The 19,654-nt window shown below is 49.5% G+C and overlaps 1 long non-coding RNA gene across 1 annotated transcript in view; it reads right to left on the bottom strand.

Moving 5' to 3' along the window:
* LOC140899393 (uncharacterized) overlaps nt 1–18,917 on the bottom strand; it is a 56,653-nt gene extending 37,736 nt beyond the window's left edge. Inside the window, exon 1 of the long non-coding RNA XR_012155303.1 lies at nt 18,798–18,917. This is a non-coding gene — a long non-coding RNA (uncharacterized LOC140899393). The remainder of the gene's footprint in view (nt 1–18,797) is intronic.
* Between the last annotated feature and the right edge of the window lie 737 nt (nt 18,918–19,654).

Here is a 19,654-nt window from a genome sequence, read left to right as displayed (position 1 = left end):
ACACACACACAGAGAGCACAGCCGGGCTGCAAACGCACACACACACACACACACAGAGCACAGCCGGGCTGCAAACACACACACACAGAGCACAGCTGGGTTGGAAACACACACACACACACACACAGAGCACAGCCGGGCTGGACACAGACACAGACACACAGAGCACAGCCGGGCTGGACACACACACACACACACACAGAGCACAGCCGGGCTGGAAACATACACACACACACACACACACACACACACACACAGAGCACAGCCGGGCTGGAAACATACACACACACACACACACACACACACACACAGAGCACAGCCGGGCTGGAAACACACACACACACACACACACACACACAGAGAACAGCCGGGCTGGAAACACACACACACACACAGAGAACAGCCGGGCTGGAAACACACACACACACATACACACACACAGAGCACAGCCGGGCTGGAAACACACACACACACACACACACACAGACAGCACAGCCGGGCTGGAAACACACACACACACACACACACACACAGACAGCACAGCCGGGCTGGAAACACACACACACACACAGACACACACACAGAGCAGAGCAAGAGGCAGAGAAAAGAGAAGGAGCAAATACAAGTTCTATTATTTATCAGTGTATCAATTATTCAAGGCTCCATAGCTGGCAAGGGGTGGGGAACGGGGGCTGGAAGGCCTCTGAGTCACAGAGGAAGCTTTTCTAAAGACAATTCAGGAAGCAGGCTCCTCCCTGGACCCCACCACCAGTGCCCTGACTCCACAGGAGAAGTAGTAGTGGGGGGAAATGCCTCTTGAGTTTCTTCATCGCCGGAGGGCCACAAACTCTACTGGACTAAAATCCTCAGTGCGTGTTCTCCTAACACCTGCCATGGGTTCAGCAAAACTAAGTGCTGGCCCATCCCTCCCAGGAGCGGCTCTCGTCTCCCGGGGGTAAGTCCCTGGGGTAAATCCCAGCCCTCTCCATGGGCGTGCACTGGGTGAAAACAGCCAAACCAGCATGGACTCAGAGAGCCAGGCGGGGCGTGCCAGGCTTTGGTATGGCCTTTGTGTGGTACAACGGAGGTGTCTTCAGCCCCAGGTGGCATTTAGCCTCCTAGAGGGAGGATTCAATCCAGCCTATTGAGTCAAGCTTGGCGCAGGGGAGCAGACATGGCTCTCTGAGTTTCACGGGGTCACATACAAGTGCCTGGGACACAGGTGAGGCGGGGCGTTGAAGCCGGGTAGCCGCCCATGACAGGGAAGAAAGCTGACCAGCGCAGGAGCTGCTGAGGCTTAGAGTGGATGCCTTTGAGCATCTGTCCTATGAGAGGGGGCCCCATAAAGTCACATGGTTTACATCATGAGGTCATCACGTAAAGTTGGCTCATTGCAACATCATGGAGATTAGGCACCTCCCTTTCCCTTTGTATTGTCCCACAAGCAGAACTCGCCACACTGAAATCCAAGAGCCCAGGAAGAGTGGGAGAGAAGGCCAGGCTGACTGATGAGGCAGGGCCCAGGGGGAGGACAGTCCCAGCCAGAGGACAGGACAGGCAGGAAAGAAACAGACATAAAACACAATAGGTGAACTTCAAATGAGTCAGAGCAGAGAGAGCCCCAAGCCGCACAACTCACAGACTTCAAACAGCCCAAGGCCAGGGGGGCTTGGATCTGGGGTTTGCTCCATAATCCAATCTCCATAATCACAAGCACTCCACCCCACACACCTTATACAAGCATCATAACACCATGGGCTACAGTCTTGTTTGTCCCCTCGCAGAGGGCCAAGCTAGGCCAGTAGCAGATGGAAAGTAGCATAAGGTGCCACTCTTCTCTTGGATTCAGAACTGAACCAATCCCCCAGCACAGAATAGGGGGCACTCTGCTGCATGCTTTTGGATTAATATCAACCTGGGCTCCTGATCACACCGGGTATTTTAAAGCCCCCTGACACTGTTTGCAAAATAAAGATGCTAACCACGGCTCTCTGGCCAAATTCCAGCTTGGAAATGTGCATTTCAAATGGATTTGGAATGTTCTTTACTCCAAGTCTTAAGCTGTTGCTGTGCACTGTCAGGCAACTGCTGTGTCCCACCCCAGAGGTAGCTGCAGTTCAGTGGCGGATGACATGAGAGTATGTTCAGCCCGAGTGTGAGAGGAGGCAGATGTGGTACAGAGATTTTGGGTTGGGGGGCCAATGAGTCTGGGGTGATTTTATTACTCACTAGTGGAGTCACAGCTAAGTAACACACCATACAGCTGAGACAATAAACTCCCCACTCCAGCACATACTTTGTTCAGGCCATTTTCGGGTTGTTATTGTTGGTTCACTTTTTCTGCTTTCTCTGCTTTGTCCTGATTTGTATGGGTGGAGCTAGAAAGGCATCCACATGGGCAGCACAAAGTAAATGTATATCACACAGTGATATTTATAGTATGGTTTTGGAAGAGGGATCGATACAGTAGCTTCTATGCGCTGTAACTACAGATACACATACAAACACAAGGCCTACAAGCCTCCCAGTGCAAGGAGCTCCCACCGAAGTCAATATGAGAGGCTGTAAATGGCGGCATAGCCCCATCAACTCTAACGGGAGCTCCTTGGAAAGACTATAACTTGGCTTTCAGGTTTGGGGCCAAAATCTGCAAAGCCCAGTGGAGTGCAGTTCTTCAGGATGAAAGGAGCTATTCTCAGCCTCGATCCTGAAATCATTCTGTTTTAACGCCTCCATAACTGATTGACCGTCTTTGGCACCAAAAGCTATTGGCTTGCTGCTACTACTGGCTTTTGGATGAGAAAGCTGCATCTGAAGCTGGGGCTTAAAATTAGAAAATGCAGTACAGGATGACTCTGATCCTGCAGCACATTAGGGCGAAAAGTGTAAAGGTTGGCCAACATTTTCAAAAGTGGCCCCTGATTTTGGGTCCTCAATTTAGGACACTCGGCGTCTAACTGGACTGGAGCACCCCCAGCTTCCATTGACTTCAGCTGGTGTAGGCACCCAGCATCTATAAACCAGTGCCCGCTTTTGAAAACGTTGGCCAGAGTGACTGGGGTCTTTTTAGTTTATAGAGGAAACAACTGCCCCTTAGATCGATAAAGTGACTTCCAGTGGTGAATCATACTCTCACAGCTTCACGGAGGCTCTCCAAGCACTCTAAAGACACTCATTAATTAAGCCTGGAGAGGTAGGTGAGAATGATCCCTTTATCCCAATGGGCTAATGGTGGCACAACGATCTTAAATGCCTCACCCACGGACATGGCATTTTGGGATGTATACGTAGGGGCATTGCCAGCAGATCGAGGGACGTGATCGTTCCCCTCTATTCGACACTGGTGAGGCCTCATCTGGAGTACTGTGTCCAGTTTTGGGCCCCACGCTACAAGAAGGATGTGGAAAAATTGGAAAGAGTCCAGCGGAGGGCAACAAAAATGATTAGGGGTCTGGAACACATGAGTTATGAGGAGAAGCTGAGGGAGCTGGGATTGTTTAGTCTGCAGAAGAGAAGAATGAGGGGGGATTTGATAGCTGCTTTCAGCTACCTGAAAGGTGGTTCCAAAGAGGATGGATCTAGACTATTCTCAGTGGTAGCAGATGACAGGACAAGGAGTAAAAGTCTCAAGTTGCAGTGGGGGAGATTTAGGTTGGATATTAGGAAAAACTTTTTCACTAGGAGGTGTGAAACACTGGAATGCGTTACCTAGGGAGGTGGTGGAATCTCCTTCCTTAGAAGTTTTTAAGGTCAGGCTTGACAAAGCCCTGGCTGGGATGATTTAGCTGGGGATTGGTCCTGCTTTGAGCAGGGGGTTGGACTAGATGACCTCCTGAGGTCCCTTCCAACCCTGATATTCTATGACACACACCAAGGCTGTGGTAGAGCTGTGAACGGAATCCAGGAGCAGTGAATTCTAGTTCCCTGCTCAAACCACTAGAAAAACTGCCAACCTTACCACCCTGTCCCATACATGGATCAACACCCATGCTTGTACACACCTATATTCATCTCTGTTTGGGCACAGGTTCAGGTGAAGCCTAAGGGACTATTTCTGAATATTCTCCCAGTCCCGGTCCATTGCTGGAGAAGGCACCAGGAGCCCCTGCAGGCATTGGCTTTTGGATGGAAACATTTTCGTGAGACCTCAGAGCTCCGAATGGGAAAGATGATCTTGTGAACTCAATATTGGAAATGAAAAATCTTTCCCTTTGGAGAGAAAGACCCCTGTTTTCAAAGCTCTCTTGCATCAAACGCTTAGTGCAAACCTGAGGTGGCTGGAAAACAGGGAAATAATTTTGAAAACTAGTGGTTTCTATTTTTGCAGGGGCTTTTTGGGGAAATAAAAAATGCCCATAAAATTTGGAGAAAAAAATATTGATTTAAAAAGATCATGGGCTGTTTTGTGAAAAAGTAGAAAAACTCCATGCTGCTGAGAATTTTTCATTAATAGTTTTGTTGGTTTTTGTTTTTTAAAAGGCTGGTTTTCAACTAAAAACACCTCTTCATGGGAATAAAAGTCCAACAACTTAGGGGAGTCTCTCTTCCATGGGCTGAGGTAAGAGCACTTCAGGGAAGCATCTCCAGCTGGATTCAGTTGTGCCTCCTCTCAATACGAAGCCTCAGTTTTCAGGACACGAATCCTATTAGTCCTTGCTCTGTGCAATGGAAGGTTTTAAGTACCGCGTCCCCCCCAAGCTTTCTTTAAACACCCCCCCACCCCGGCGCTGGGAAGATGGTTCTATAATGCACAAATTGTCAGCAGAAATGTCTGATCTGCAGTGAACCTGAGCTGCCGATAACCACATCAGGCTTAGTTCCTCATGGGCTATTGGATCGGCAAGGAAAACTGATGGCAGGAAGGAGGCAGCAGCCCAGTCTTCTCCTCAGGAGTGATTGTTCCAGATGTCACTTTCAAGGGGGTTAGGATGGCCTGTTCCACACGCATCTCTGCTCCATCCAATGCATTTTCTCCAATGCCTTTGACACCTGACAATCACCTGGGGTCCCAGTTAGAACTCTGCTCATTACGCATTAAAGTCAGCTCTGGATAGTTCTCATCCAGAAGATGGCAAGAAGGGGACACAGGCTCAGCTAGCTCCCATAGTCAGAGTTAGAACTGAGAAGGAGCCCAAGGGAGTCTGGAAGCCGGAAAACGATAGGGTCAGATCCACTCTTGCTGGCTGGGGCAAGGAGCCCGTGCACCAACCTGGCCCCATGTCCTCTAGGACGGAATCACTCAGAGGGAGGGCGACAGAAACTTCAGGGGAGAGGAAGCAGAGCCACAACAGGGGTCCCATTGCAGAGGTGATGAACTGCATCAGTCCATTCCCAAGCAGGGGTGTTTGCGGCTGCCATGGCCTCCCCAACAGGCAGCCTTACCATGGACGGGAGCCCTGCACCTGAGGTTACGTTGGCAGGAGCGGGCATCGCCCTGGGCTCAATCCAGCCTATTGTTTGCAAGATATAAGGACAGCGCTGAGCCTGCATGTGAGTATAACAGCAGGACCCAAACCCCGTTGCAAGCATAGACAGCTGGAACATGAGGACAGCAGCACTCGTTAGCCGACACTCCCAGCACTGCCTGTCCCATCTGTATCCTGTTCCTATTTCCCTTTCATCTCCGCTGTTGGATTCTCCACCCCCTCCCGGCTCCGTGAGGTCACTTCCTGCTGTTCTCTCATCTGTTTCCCTTTCTCCTGCTATGCACTTCCTCTCTCCCTTTGATATTTCACCTTCCTTGCGTCATTCCCCTCATGCCATTTTGATGCTTGATTCCACCACCCCCCTTGCTATTGTTAGAGATTTGGGTCGAATTCACCACTCGTGTAATCAGGTACAGTCCTCGCAGGGGAGTTATACCTACCCACGCCAGCTGTCAGCTTGGGATGCTTCCAGCAACGCCTTACCCCATACTATGGCCTGTGTCCTAGAGACTTGGTCTAATCCCAAATGGCATCTTCAACCTTAAGGATCCAAACATGCTTTACAACAGAAATTATTTTAACCATCACATGGCAACTGCCTGATAGCACAAAGGAGCCCTACGCAACAGTTTAGGCCCAGAAAGGGCTGTGAAAGCTAGATCACTCCCTTGGTTTCTCATTCTTACGGCTATAAAACAAATAGTTCCTTCACCAATTTATGTAGGCAACATTTGAAATTAACCAAAGCAAGCCTGGCCGCCAAGTTCGTGCCGAGACCCAATAAGAAGTCTTTAAATGGCACGAGTGGGAAAAATCATAAAAAATGAGAAGCCAGGAAGAGGCAAACTCCATATAAAACAGAAAGGTTTTCTTTAAAGAAGACTAACAGAAATGGCCAAACCCTGAAGCCCTTATGCAGCATTTACTTAGTTTTAATTTTGTACTCAACAAACTCCACTGCAGACAGGATATAGTCCAGTGTGGACAGGGTCATGTTCTTACTTCTTCAGAAACCAGCCTTCTCAGCATAGCCCTAGTCCCCGAGACAGGGCCAAATTCTGTTCTCAGTTATGTTAGTGCACCCCTAGCAACACAATGGGGTTACACCTCTACAAGAGAGCATTTGGCTTGTAAGCTCAAGCCCTGCGGTAACACCAGCTTCATTTTAGGGCCAACTGGACTGCAAGCCCGCTCTCTGCTGAGACAGCAGGGGTGAAATCCTGGCTCTATTGAACTCAGTGGCAAAAAGCCCATTGACTTAAGTGGGGTCAGGATTTCACTCCAGGCATTTCTGGTAAGACTTAGGCACCCAATCACTAATATATTAGGAAAGCACGAACAGGTCTCCATAGGGATTCATCTTCCTTGTTTTCCAGTGGTCCCCACCAGCTTTCCAGTGGCATCCGCAGTTTGCAGCAAAGGTGAACTCTTTCCCTTCGGGACCACCTGTAATCATGGGCTTCTTCCACAAAGTCTCTGATGGGGAACTCATCCGGATAAGCGTGACTATGGCCTCTGGCCAGTGGAATGTCTGAATGGCCCTCCTTCTTCGCTCTCCGAAGATGTTTTCTAAGGGGAATCACCCCCATTTACACCACCTTGCTGTGGCGGTAGAATGTTTTTGATAAACTTCACCCTGGTTGTTGGGCGGATGCTCATAGCCTTATGGCTAAGATAGGAGCTAAGCCAAAACCCTTAGCAACGGTAACAAGAATCCTTATTCTGAGACTGGCTCCCACATTCATTCTGTGGTGGATTTCCCTTGACGCACATCAGCTAAGGGAATCATCTGATCCCAGCCAGAGCAAAGTAGCAGCCGGAAGGCCCCTCAATCCAAGCCTAAGGGAGGTGGCACATGACTGCGAATGTGGCAATTAATCTGTAACGTGCAAGAGGTTGCAGGAGGTCAGTTCCTGTTCTCCAAAACCATAACATTTATAAAGGTGTCACACCAGCTCCATGTGAGCCATTAGCGATGCAGCCAAAACCCAGCTCCTGCCAGAAACCCTACTGACGTTCAGAGCAGAACCAGCGCAGCAAGATGGAATTTTAAACACCAGGATGGGGCCAGCTAAGGGAGGCTTTAAAGGGTAGAGAAAGGTCTTATGCTTTTCTCTTCGGGCTGGAAAGCCTTGTAGGATGGAACCAGACCCCCAGGCGAAAACTCACTTTCTGGTTTCGATGTGTATTACTGTCAGATATTCACAAGTGGGGTTCTTCTGGGGAATGCAGACTATTTAATGGGGGAATTTTAAAAGGAAGGCCTCAGGCTGGTGTGGTTTGTTTACTGTAATTTACATGACGCATCTACCTAATGCACCAGACGCTTGCATGAGAACACTTCTTTTAAAGTCCGACAAGACCATCTCTGTGTACCCAACAAACTCTCGCCCTCTGCAGACTCCTGAGAATCTTTTCCGTGTCCCATGAAGGTTGGCAAAGGGAGGCTCGGCCACACTAAGAAATGTTATTTCAGAGCCAGCACTGAAAAAACTCCATCCCCAGCGCTCAGATGTCGGGACTGAAAGCCTTAGTGGCCCCAATTCATGTCAATGGCTGGGGTAAAAGCCAAGGAGAGAGGTGCACAGGACCCCAATTGGATAGGGCTTCCTGAATCAACAGTGTCATCCTGCATTGTGCCCAGAATGGAATCAAATCAGTGCATGTCTGCTGTGGGGAGCCACACTGGGAAATGAAGAGCCTTTGGAAAGGCTAAGAGGCTTCATGTTGTGTCTAGACAGCATCCAGTCTGGATCATTACTGGATGGGAAAGAGTAAAGCATGAAGTGTAAGCACACACAGATAGATGGGCATGCACCCCACTCTTTCAGATGCCACTGCTCTGGGAAGAAGCAGAAAAATTTAGCCAGGTAAGCAGGCACACTAGTATTGCAAAGGGTCTGCTCAGTGCACAAAACACCTTCTACTTATAGTCCTCTAGGCTGGGAACATGTTGCTCTATTCAACTATGCAATAAACAGAGAGGGAGAGAACCGGGTTCCCTTTCTGGGTGTGCTCTGTATGTCGGAATCATGGACCATCCCCAAAACTACCCTCATCCTGCTCTCTGGGCAGACCCCAGACTGTTGGGACCAGATCCAACCCCTAAATCTCACCTGACTCTAACAAAGCAATTTCTTAACCACAAACACACTCAGGCTGCTGGAACAATTTTTGTAGTGGAGGTGTGAGAGCCATTCAACCAAAACTGTAAACCCTGTATACAAAGGAAACCACTTCAAGCCAGGGGGTGCAGCAGCACCCCCAGCACCTGTGAACACACTTCCTCTTGAACAGCACCAGTTACAGACCTTAGGAAAACAGCAGGCTCCAGCACACCTTCCCTCCGTGCCCTCACCCTGGGTTTGGTCCGAGTCCTGCAGCAGAATGGCTTCCCCTTTGCTCAGAGAGCATTTCTCTTTGAAACAACCTCTGACACCTTTCCTGTCCCTGCACTTCCACTGTGGAATTTCCAGACTCCAACCAGCATCGGGGCAGAGTCCTTCCAAGTCAATGGCTCTGCCAGTATCAAACCCATTGCCTACTGGGGTACAGCCATTCAACACTGATGGCCTTTGATCACTCATGGGATCTTCCCTGCCTAGTTAGACATGTAATCAGCACTTGGGTCTGAGCACCCTGGTCAGTCTCACCCATGTGGGAGTCCCACTGCAAAGCCATACCCACACTACTGTGTCCTCCCCAGTTCTGCACTCATGCACACGTGTTTGGCGACATAATCCCATGGTTCTTTAGGCTGAGATGCTCTAGGTTTCTTTCCTGATAATTGTGGTAGAACTTCTCTGTTCTTTAGGGGGAAATTGTGAGAAGTCACTGGAGGACAAATCAGCACTTGTGTGATTTAGCCTGTGTTCTCATTGCAACATGGGAAGGTTCCAGCCCAAGTTAAAGGGCAGCCTGGACTCTTACCCACGCCCTCAGCCAGGCCAGCTAGCCTGAGCTTAAAGCACCTCCAAGACCAGGTAAAAGGTTTTTCTCTGTGGATGGTAGGGGGGTGGGCTAACACCCAGGTAAGGGCCTGAGTTAAATGCGCAGTGAAGACACACCTTATCTAGTCTCTCCAGTAAGCGTCAAGTTCCAGCTACAAAATGAAGGCTCAAAGCCACACTATAGGCTACATTCAAAACTGAGAATGAAATACAACATGGTGGTCACTAAACAATGGAACTTGTGCGCAGATGCGGGCATATCCCCCAGACTGTCACAGCTGGCTCATCTCCCCCTTAGTCTTTACTGACTGCGGTTTGTAATAAAAACCAACCCTCCACTTCTAGCACTGCCTGAACCTCCTCTCGCCCAGGAAGTGTTCATCACCACGTCTGCTTGGGCTGGGAATGGGCTGAGTTTACTGGATTTGCGGGATTGGCTTGATCTATTTTTCCTGTTCCAAGTGTGTCTACTCACTGTGCCCAATAGGTGTGCTTACAGGGTAGGGTTGCTAACCTTCCAGGATTGTCCTCGAGTCTCCAGGAATCAAAGATTAATCTTCAATTCAAGATTACGTCATGCGATAAAACCTCCAGGAATACGCCCATGCAAAATTGGCAACCCTATTGCAGGGGATCTGGCCAGGCAAACTTTCGAGATGGTCGCTCCCAAGGGCCTGGCCTCCGAGGCGTTCAGCAGTGCTGCTTAAGGCTGAGCAGTGTATGAAAGATGGCTGGCTGGAAATATGCTGTATCTCATTGATGGAGGGGATGGCTGCACAGGCTAGGCCTGAGGTTTGAAATTATGACATTCCCTGGAGCCCACAGGGTCAAATCCTGACATGGCTGCTGCATCTCTTTGTGTCCCTGAGCTAGAGGCATCGCCTTCCATGCAGTTTACTGGACAGCGAAGGCCTTTCAGCTCCGACCTTAAAAAGAGAATGCTGGTCTGCTCTGTATGGAGAGCAGAACTCCCAGACCACTCTTCCTACGAGCCGTTTGCCCCAGGGCCTTTGGTCAAAATTTCCAATCCCCCCCGTTGCTCTCATGCAGCCCGGTATGCATTTTATGATAGCTGTGCTCCACCGCAGAGTTGGCTGCATGTCAGAGGACCCACATGTACCGATTGGTAGCTTGTAAAGCACTTGGGGAATCCTTCTCCGGTGGGGGGCAGCGTAGAGAAAGGTAGAACAGCAGAATGAATAATACATACATTGTGGTGCGTGAAGCAATGTAACCGAAAGGAGAGGTCATTCGGTTTGCTGGGCGAAGCTAGGAGGAGAGCACCATTTTGTGTTTCACATTGTTTCAGGGTGAGTCATTGTGGGTTTTCTTCTCTCTTGTGGAGACCTGATATTCACTCGTGCTTTGTCATTTGCTTTAGCCTGAAATATTATTAGTCAACTACCAAATCTGAAACTGCTTGTTTTCCTGAGTGCATATGAAGGAACACACAATTTTAATCAATGTAAATAAGTAACAACAGTATGGCCAGCCCTGAGCATTCAGAAACCATGAGCCAACCGCCCCCCTACCCCAAATCATAAGAATTTAAAAAATAATAAATATTGGGTTATTTTGCATTTGCCTTCTGGCTTTTAAGCCTTTAGGCGACACTCAGGCCATGCTTTCAAGCTTTTCTCCACAACCAGATCTAGAAATGTAATCTTTTTTTAATGAAAGCTGAGATTTTCACCTAATCACATGACTCCCGGAGCTGGGGCTTTAAGAAAAGCATTGAATATTGTGCGACTCACGATATAAATCATAAGAGTTGGCAACACTGTAATGATCATCAATATAATAAATAAATCAAATAAAACTACCATAATAAAGAAGTTAGAACTTTTCAGTCACACTAGACACTCCCTTCTACCTTAGTGGCTACAATATGGGGACGAAACATGCTTCTGTTATATCACAGTGATCTCTCCCTTCTTCTGACATTTACGGGATACTCCATTTGCAGGGCACTTGGGACAGTTTCTAAACCAAAACAGAACAGTCTGATCTTATTGCTCCCACAGAGCTCCAGTTAAATCATTTCCTGTGGCTAGGAACCTAGGCCTTCAGCTTCCCAGATGACTGTTCAGATGTCGGTCTAGAACAGCGAGACCTCGGGAAACCCAACCTGAAGCTACTCACCTATCCCAACTCCACACATGTTCAGTTGGCCTTCTCCCTAACAGTATTCACAGCATCATCATACTGAGGTAACATAACACTTTGCTCTTCTCTAGTACCTTCCTTCCAAGGATCTCAACACTTTGCAAACATCAGTGAACTCATCCTCCCAACCCTGCTCTCGAGGTAGGTAAGTATAATCCCCATGACACACATAGGGAAACTGAGGCTCTGGGGGGTTAAGTTACCTGTTCAAGGGCACGTGTGGCACATCAGGGGCAAAGCTGGCATTAAGACCCATAGGATCATCTTGAATGCTTAGGTCCCATAGATAAAACCTTTACAATCCAAAGATTATAGGATTTCTCCATCTAGGTATTACTATTATTTGTATAACAGACGGGCCTAGATGCCCCAAATGCCATTAGGGCTGCATTGAGCCAAGTGCTGTACGTGGAGAGTAAGAGACAGGCCATGTGGCTGTCCTCACCTTAGCATCTGCGCTCTGGACTGCCACAGCAGATGCCAGTCCAACACCACAGTTTCAATACCCACCACATCTTTCCCCCTTAGAGAACGGTTTCTTAAATCTTTACCCTGGGGATTGGATCCTTCAACCCAATGTAGGGCTGGCTGACGTGGGGTCTGATTCTGTAGGGTGTGGGGCACTCAATCATCAGGTTCGCCTTTTCCCTACTCAACCCTTCCTATATCACTGCTCTATGTCAGCACTGGGCCCACAGCCCCTCTGGCCCAAATGTTTTGGTGGACACTAGTCTAATGCTGCCTGAACACAACAGGGGACCCTTAGACATTTGTGACAACATGTCTGATGGGAGCAGTTTAACCTGCAGGGAGAGATGGCACAGAGAGTTAGTGACTGGCTCTCCTAGGGAAAAATCTCCCCATGCAGCAATCCTTGGGGGACTGCAGAAGAGAGACCGCAAACGGCAGGGTTTGGAGTGGAGCAAGATCCCCGACACCCTGTCCAGCTGGCGCAGGCATCTTTCAAACACATTAACAAGCCCTGCTGCAGCCTTTCCAGGCAGAACCCCTCCAATAGCTACGATAAATCAGTGCAGTCTATGGAACACCTTTCATCCAAAAGGATCCCGAAGCAACATGGGTCTGACCCACAGCCCATTAAAGCCAGTGGCAAAGCCCTCATTGACTTTAACGGTGTAACTTCAGGGGCCTGTGAGGGAGGGAATCACTTTACACAGGACCTGATTTTCAGAGACGTGGGGCACCCACAGCTCCATTTGAAGCCAGTGGGAGCTGTTGGTATTTAGCCATGTAATGTAGTGCCTTCCTTGCCTGCCTAGTTCCGGCTCTGACTTCAGGAGGCCACATGCGGGGATTCCAGGCAGCACAGACTGGATTAGTCGGGCAGTTAGAGCGAACCACAGGGTCGGTTTGCATCCACCAGCCTCCTGGACCAAGAATCCACCTCCACAGCCATTACAACCACCCCCCGTCCCTTCTTAACTAAGAGACACTGCACCATCCACCAATGTAAAGCCACCACCCCTGTGGTAGCGGGCAGCAGCTCACGCTGCACAGCAACGCCCACAAAAGGGTTTAGGACAGGAAGTAAAGAAGAATCACATCCAAGCTGAAACTGCTGGGGGAACATATAAGGTGTCAGGCCGGAGATGGAAATTAACCAGGCCAGGAGGGTAAGCATCCGTTACTCTGCCAAGATCCGGAGGACCTGGAGTTCACACTGCATAAGGAAGATGCTGAGAGAAGACACTGATTCCCTATGCCCCTCCTTCGAGAGATGTTCGCAGATCACCAACTCAGAAAGCTGCAGGAAGGAAAAAAAACAATCATCCAGAGCAGAGGCCCACACTGCATCAGGGAGCATGGAGGGGGAAGGAGTCCCAGATTCCATCCGCGTCCACTGATCTGCATGGGGAAGAGATTCCCTCCTGGACAAGACAAGCTGTGGGCACAAGGCAGCTTGCGCCAATCCAGGAGGAGGAGGACGGGGAAAGAGAAGGCACCACTAGTGAAGGTCGGGGTTGGGAAGACAAAGCCGGCGGAGCCCACGGAAGTGGGAGAACATCAGGGTTGCAATGGCTCCTTTGGAAACACAGAGACTGAAGCAAAGGGGGGTGGGGGGGGGAGAAGAGAATTATTTTATTAATTATTATTATTTTAAAATTAAACAGGCTGCCAAGGCTTCTCTGTGACGCTCCAGGCCCAAGGAGCATCCCTGCTCACAGCGTGGAGCAGGGAGCTCTGCGCTGCCTGGCTTGCCGGCTCTTGAAAGCAAATACAAAGGCTTTCAGCTCCCCAGCACTCGCTGATGGTCGACCTCTCTGTTGTCCTCGATGCATGCCTGTCCCAGTTACAGCAGCTGGTTGCTACAGCAACTGAGCTCTGACTAATCATTTGCGCAATGACCTTTTTTCCCCCCAGAGAGAGGGAGGGAGGGAGCGGGAGAGAGGCGAGGCGAGTGGAGGTTACAAATAAAAGCAACTGCGAAGAATGCATTTCGGGGGGCTTGCAAAAACTGGGGGTGGGGCAGGATAGGTGCTGAAGGTTTCCAGAGTCGTTAAAAGCAGCCGCATGCAATCTTGCCTGCCAGCTAGTGAGAGCCTGCCCCCCCAACCTCAAATCTTCCAGACATGCAGCCAGAGGTCGCCACAGAGGGGACGACGCCATTGGCCACTGACCCTAAGAAGTCTTGCTGGGGCCATTTCCATCCAAGGCAGGGGGCTCTGGAGCTGGGATTCAATCACCCCCCCCACACCGCCACCTCCCAACTGGTACTCAATGGGCCAGAGTCAGGATTTGGCCCGAGCTCACCATGTGTCACCCTGGATGGATCTGTCCCTAACTCCATTGACTCAGTTACACCAGGGAGGACGGTGACCCTAATTCCCCCGACTTCGCTGGGATGACTCTAGCTCTAACTATTGATCTCAGCAGAGTTACACCAGGGTTGAGTCAGGCTCTTTCTCTAGAACAGAACAAATAATGCAAGTGCCGCCCTGTGCATATTCTCTCCAATTTTCTAGCGGGTTCATTGAGGCTTCCGAGGAACGCTCGGGAGATCCAGGTTTTGCAGACACAACCGCTTGCAGACAGCAAATTTCAAGGTTGTAGACTTGCTTATGCGTGGGAACTGAGGTCTAGATTGTGCTCCTCTTACTCATGTTAGCCTGCTCTTACTCACATGAGTAGATCCATTGGTGTCAAAGGGACTGCTGCTCCCCAACTGAGTAAGGCTTATGCAATGGAGCTGTGAATTTTTCATTATAATGCACATGCCAAAAGTGCTTGGGCACCCACCCAATCGGAACGCAAACAGTCCCAGGTGACCTTTCTGAGACCAATCACAACTCACCAACCCAGCTCAGAGAGCCAATGGCAGAGATCTGTGGGTGACCAGTCTGGAGAGCTACAAAGATTAATAAAATAACGTACTGAATAATTTTGAACAGCGAGTAAATTTGAGGAAATTGCGATGGGTTTGTGACTATTCCACAAATGGATAAAGGGGCGAACATACACTGGGGTTACATTGTGCTCTGAGCAGAATAAAGCAGAGAGAAGACATGAAAAACAAGGGAGAGAGGAGAAAAGAAAACACTAAAAAGAGACAGGAGCGAAGAGGGAACGTTGGGCAGGGAACACGAGAGAGAGGGAGGGGAGGGAGAAACGGACTAGGCAGAAAGAAAAGTGCAAAATAATTGAAGAATGAGCCATATCCCGAATGGTGCTGCACACCTGCTGCCTGCGTGCAGCTCCCACTGAACTCAGTGGGAAATGGTGGCGCTCAGCATCTCTCTGGACTCAGCTCAAGAATAACCTGAAAGGTCCCAAAGTGCGTCAGAAACTCTGCCCGCAGAACACCACTGAAAGAAAGGCAGCCACCTCTAGGGTCCGCAACCAGGCAGAGAGCACAAACCCTATGGGGCCTGCTAGACAAGGAACAAGACCAACACACCCATTGGGCTTTGGATCAGATCCCAAATGACTGTCCGCCATTGAGGAGTCTGGGTATAGTATCTGTGCTGCTAGCTACATTAGCTAACCGGCTCGAGCACTCCCCCCAGACTGTCAGCCACATTTCTGTTGGCTAACTAGGCAGCCCAGAACTGGTTCACTTTTATAAGATGTACCCAGGGCAGGCTCACAGCTAGGAGCAAAAAAGGAAAAAAAAAAATCCTTTGAAAGAGAAACCACCATGGCATCCTGCCCTTGCAGGGTGGGGAGCGGAGAACAGCTCTGGCTGAAATAGGCCTTCTTCCTTCCCTTGGCCCTTCCTTCCCTTGACCAGGTCCAACGGGAGGGACAATGCCATGCTAGCAACACACTGCATGATCCCCAAGGGATGGATTGTAACAATTCCACTAACTCTGGGGTCCAGGGCTAAACTCTGGCTCCAGATTCACCCTGCGAAATCTCACCGAGTCCAGACGGATTGCACAGGTGCAACTGGAGGCAGAATTTGGCCTCGTGCTTTCAACAACCGTTAATAGTACAGGGGGGTGGCACGGGGGGAGAGAGCGAGCGAGCGTGTGTGCACACATGCGCTCAGGTTGGAAACAGGCGTAAGAGCAAGTGAATGAGATCAGAGGATGTAGAAGCACTATGATAGCACAGGGGTCCGTAAGGACTGGGAGTTTTCAGACTGAAGAACAAACAGTTGACCCAGTCTTAACAGTGACATTGCGTAAGGGTCTTCCAACTTGGCAGGCAAGCTGGAGAAAAAGGCCACCTCTAGGCGGCAGTGAAGATGATGGCAGTTTTGTCCTGGATTTGGTTGGGAACAGGACGTGGCTCCCGTGAGCTCACTCCAAATTTGCAGGGGAGAAAGGAGAGCAGAAACTGGCTCATAATATTGAGCGTTTGTGTTTTAGAGCTCAAAAGCCCTGCATCAGCATTACTGTGTTTGTTCAGCACCTCGTGCAATGAGGTCCTAGGCACTTCCGCCATGCAAATACACAACAACAACGAGAAGCCATTTGGAAAACTAAGGAATATGCCACATCCACTAGAGGGATGTACCAGATCCACCAGGGAAAATATAAGCAGGGGAGAGACACGCTTATTATGGCAACCTGGGAAAATTGCTGATCTTTTCTTGCCATGCCCCTTTCTATTAGAGATGGGCCAGAACCAACCCCCTAAGCACTCAGATAACTACAGTGATGGGTCCCACGTCAGTACTTGGAGTCACAGATTACTAGATCTGAACCTCTCCAAACTTTGGGGAATTTTGGACCCAATCCAAAGTTTGCAATTGATCCTTTTCTCTTGATGGATCAAAGCACTAAAACTTCAGGATCTGGATCCAGGTCCAGCCCTCCTGCTTCAGGCTATTTCTCTGCTTTCTACCCATTGAAACAAAAAGATGGGAAACTGAGTAACAGCTGTGTTAGTCTGTATTCACAAAAAGAAAAGGAGGACTTGTGGCACCTTACAGACTAACCAATTTATTTGAACATGAGCTTTCGTGAGCTACAGCCACTTTTATGCATCCGAGGAAGTGAGCTGTAGCTCATGAAAGCTCATGCTCAAATAAATTGGTCAGTCTCTAAGGTGCCACAAGTCCTCCTTTTCTTTTAAAGATGGGAAACGTTACTAGTAGATATTTCACCAGGACACGAGCTAGTTATTGCTGCTAGAAAACGTGGGGCTAGGATTACAAAAGCATTCATGTTCCCATTCAGGAACCCAAATAACGGCTAGGTCTGCAGACATGCTCAGCACGAAGTAGCTCCCTTTGAGGCACGTTCAGTGCGTGATGAGTGCTGATGTAACGCACACACCTCCTGGGTGTGATGTTCTGTCCCACCTAGTGGCACTGAGACCACTTACACGGAGATCCTTTGAAATATGACCCTATGTACTGAGCTCTACAGAAAATCTGGCCCTCTTTTTACAGGGCCTGGGACCTCCCAAAAATCCCAGCCCTAGGGTCTGAACCAAAGCCCACTGAAGTCATTAGGTATCTTTCCTTGGGCTTTAGATCACGCCCTTACGGGGATCTTCACTGCTTTGAGATTTCAACCAAACATTTCAAAAGCCCTTTCCACAGTTAAAGCTTTCTGCAGCAGGTCTCCAGCGAGGATGATTAATTCCAGTGTGCCCTGCGTGTGGATGCTGCAACTAAACAGCCCCAGAGAAGGAGTTTCATCACAGCCTGTTTGTGTGTATGAAAAACGGAACTTGGATTCCAAGGCCCCCTCAGCCTCACCCTGAGCCAGAGGAGGGCTCCATCCGGCTCTTGCTCAACCCTGCTGTGGTGGGAATGAGGAAGTAGGGGAGACAGGGCGGGGGAGGAGGGGAGGAACAGGCAAGCTGGAGATAAACAGCCTCCTCTGAGCCATACTGGTTGGAAAGTTTCTCTAAAAGAGAAGGGCATGGGGGCAAAGAGAGAGTTGTGTCCCCATGCAGGAGAACAATTTACAGAGCATTAGTGCAGGAGTCAAACTATTGGAAACCGAGATAGTCCATCCCCTCTAGGTCTCCTTCAATATACCCAGGCAGCTGGGGTGTAGGAGACAGACACTCTACAGGTTTGCTCTGGGCTTTGGCAGCATTTGAAACCTAAGCCCAGATCTTAATTTAAATGGCCCTGGTCTTTGAACTGAACCCAGATCTGGAAAGCCTTTTTGGTACCAATCCAGGTTTTGCAGTTCAGGCCCAGTACCATCATGGCAATAACCATTCCTCGTTGATTCTATCCAGCCTTGCATCAGTTGTGTGCACGTGCAACAGGCATGGGGAGGTTAGTGGCTGGAGTTCCACTGAAATCAACATGGAGCTGGAGTTGGCCCATCACCTTCCTCCGTTGGGTTCAACCCTTAATAAAAGTCAGCAGTTTGCGAAGTTGCCTCTATTACCAGAGCACAACATTTAGTACAAAGAAAGTTACTATAAAAATAAAAAAACCTACAATGGGTGCAAAACTTTCTAAACAGCCACACGTTCCTGTTGCTTGTGCTGTCCCCTCTCCGCTCGGTTTTGCTTGTATTCATTTGTCATGCCTCACCTCTCACAGGAGCAGCATTGTCTAGGGGTCAGATCCTCAGCTGGTGTAAAATGACTATTGAAATCAGGGGACCCGTGCCCATTAGACACCAGCTGACGGTCTGACCAGTTAAGTTCTGCAAAGTACGTAGCATATAGTAACAACTGCCTGATCCCCTAGCGATCATCACCCATCTCATCCACCACAATGCCCAAGTCCATATTTCTTCCAAGAAGGCCAATCAAAAGTCTGAGACAGCACTAGTTTCTTAAAGAGCCACATTGTCATGATGGAGTACTCACTTACCTCCGCTGCTACCTGAGACTAGCAGCCTCTGGTCATCCTCCTTATCCCATCTTCTCTGGGGAAAGTTTACTCTCCAGATTCAGGAGTACATGCAGGTTTCTCTTCTCCATTTCATCCTAGGGGGAAACCCAAATTCAAGTGATACCATCATTTACATTGCCCACTCAGATGTACACCAATCCACACACAAAGCAATCCCCCAAAAGCTGATGTAATAGGCAGCACTTATAGCTAGGGCCCTACCCAATTCACAGCCCATTTTGGTCAATTTCACAGTCATAGGATTTTAAAAATCATAAATGTCATGATTTCAGCTCTTTAGATCTGAAATTTCACGGTGTTTTAAGTGTAGGAGTCCTGACCCAACAGGGAGTTGTGGGGGGTGGGGGTGAGAAGGTCACAAGGTGATTGTAGGGGGGGCGTTGCGGTACTGCTACCCTTACTTCTGTGCTGCTGCTGGCGGCAGAGCCGCCTTCCGAGCTGGGCAGCCAGAGAGCAGCGGCTGTTGGCCGGACACCCAGCGCCGAAGGCAGAGCCGCCGCCAGCAGCAGCGCAGATGTAAGCGTGGCCTGGTCTGGTGTTGCCACCCTTCCTTCTGCGCTGCTGCCTGCAGAGCTGGGCCCTCTGTCAGCAGCCGCCGCTCTCCAGCTGCCCAGCTCGGAAGGCAGCGCAGAAGTAAGGGTGGCAATACCGCAACCCCCCCCTAAAATAACCTTGTGACCCCCCCTGCAACTCCCTTTTGGGTCAGGACCCCCAATTTGAGCAACACTGGTCTCCCCCTTTAAATCTGTATAGTATAGGGCAAAAGCATACAAAAAACTAGATTTCACGTGGGGAAACTCGATTTCATGGTCCGT

This window comes from Lepidochelys kempii, chromosome 16, assembly GCF_965140285.1.
Source record: "Lepidochelys kempii isolate rLepKem1 chromosome 16, rLepKem1.hap1, whole genome shotgun sequence".
Classification (NCBI taxonomy): Eukaryota; Metazoa; Chordata; order Testudines; family Cheloniidae; genus Lepidochelys; species Lepidochelys kempii.
Note: the sequence above shows the minus strand (reverse complement) of the source record. Positions and strands in the feature narration are given on the sequence as shown.